Consider the following 2264-nt stretch of genomic DNA (forward strand, 5'->3'; position numbering starts at 1 on the left):
TATTTCTTTCCCCTCCCACCTCTCAAAACCGTTTTTCATGTCACTGGTCATCTCACAATATTTTTCCTGCTCTTAAAATACCTGTGTTCTCTCCCCACCTTTATCGATCTTTGCTCGTTGGTTGTGGATAGGGTGGTTGTTGTTGCATTTCTTCAATTTTATCTATAGATCTTCACTATTTTGGTATTTCAAATCTCAAATTTTACCATTCCCCTCTCCTACTCCATTCTGCTGCCTTCTTGCTCTTTCTTTTTTCATCTCAAATTTTAATTTTTCCCTGCCTTAGCCTGGTTTTTATTCCTCACTCTTAGTATTCCTTCTCCCTCTATCATCTCAAAATCACTTCCCTTTCCTCTAGACATCTCTTAAGCTTTTCTTTATTTTTTCCCAGTTACTTCCATCACACCTATATTAATCTTAGCTCATGTGTTGTTGGTAGTGCTGTGGTGGATCTTTTTCTCCAACTTGTTCCTATTTTTTTACTTATTTACTTATTTTTTCCTTTTTCTTCCTCTCACTTCATTTTTTCTTAGTTTCTGTTTAAACCTAATACTATACATTTCCCTTCTCTCACTCCATTCTTCATTGCCTTTTTTATTTACAATGTAAATTTCATTTTCTTTCTCTCTTTGCCTAGTTCCAATTCCCTACTCGTATTATTGCTCCTCCCTCTACCCTCTCAGAATCATTTTTCTTTCAGTTAGTCATCTCATTTTCATTTCTCCTTTCTTATAATACTGTTAATCCCTTTATACCGTTATTAATACTGGTTCATTTGCTGTTGATAGTGTGAATATGGGTGGGAGTTATTTTTGCGGGTGTGGGTTTGTTTCCTGGACTGTGTGGTTGTATTCTGGCAGGACCCACACAACAGCATGCAAGATGTGGTGGGTGGTGTGACCCTCAGTCAGCCAGGAAGACGGAAGGACCTACCAAAGAACGACTCAACAACAACCAAAACCCAATTACAACCACAGAACCCACATAAACAGCATAAAAGGACATCTGAAGAGCATCAAGTTCAGGAGCTCAAGGACAATGCACCACTGAATAACACAGGTCTCCTACCATAGAAGTTCATGCTATGAAGACAGGGTGTCAAAGCAGATCAACCTAAGAAGCAGAAGCGAACAAGAAGAGGCTCACAAATAACAGGAAGACAAACAACCCTCAATAAAAAGGAAAGAAAGAATTTTCAGAAAGAATGCTAAATGAAATAGAGGCAAGTAAACTCTCAGACACTGAGTTCAAAATAATGGTTATAAGAAGCTCAATGTGCTAAGAAAGAACTACAAAGAACTCCAGGGAAGCTACAAGGAAGTTACTGCAAACTACAGCAGCATGAAAAAGGACATAGAAACTATCAATAAGAGTCAGGATGAAATGAAGAATAATACAATTTCTGAACTGAAGAACACAGTAGAATGAATCCAAAGCAGGCTAGATGAAGCAGAGGATCAAATCAGTGAGCTGGAGGACAAGGAAGAAAAAAGTTCCCAGAAAGAGCAAGAAAATGAAAAAAACCTCAAAAAGAATGAAAAGAATTTAAGGGAACTGCAGGACAACATGAAACATAATAATATCTGTATCATAGGAATACCAGAAGGAGAAAAATAGGAGCAAGATATGGAAAACCTGTTTGAAAAAGTAATGACAGAAAACTTCCCTAACTCAATAAGCAAAAATATAATACAAGTCCAGGAAGTACAGAGGGTCCCAATCAAGATAACCCAAAGAGACCCACTCCAAGACACATCATAATAAAAATGGCAAAATTTAAGGACAAAGAGAGAATCTTAAAGGCAGCAAGGGGGAGAAATAGCTAGTAACATACAAGGGAGCGCCGATAAGGCTATCAGCTGATTACTCAACAAAAACACTACAAGCCAGAAAGGAATTGCAAGAAATATTGCAAGTAATGAAAAGCAAAGGCCTGCAACCAAGACTACTCTACCCAGAAAGGCTCTCATTTAAAATGGAAGGCAAAATAAGGAGCTCCCCAGACAAAAAAAAAAAAAAAAAAACAAGGCTAAAAGAACACATCTCCACCAAACCAGCATTGCAAGAGATGCTAAAGGGACTGCTTTAAGAAGATGAAAGAAAAGAAAGAGAGAGGAACACAGGAACAAGAGGAAAAATGGCAATGAATAAGTTCCTATCAATAATAACCTTAAATGTAAACATGGCCCACATATATGCCATCTACAACAGATGCACCTCAGAACAAAAGATATACATACACAGAGTGAAAGTGAAAGGATGGA

This window comes from Pteronotus mesoamericanus, unplaced genomic scaffold, assembly GCF_021234165.1.
Source record: "Pteronotus mesoamericanus isolate MK-2021 breed Mesoamerican mustached bat unplaced genomic scaffold, CSHL_Meso_final contig_177, whole genome shotgun sequence".
Classification (NCBI taxonomy): domain Eukaryota; kingdom Metazoa; phylum Chordata; class Mammalia; order Chiroptera; family Mormoopidae; genus Pteronotus; species Pteronotus mesoamericanus.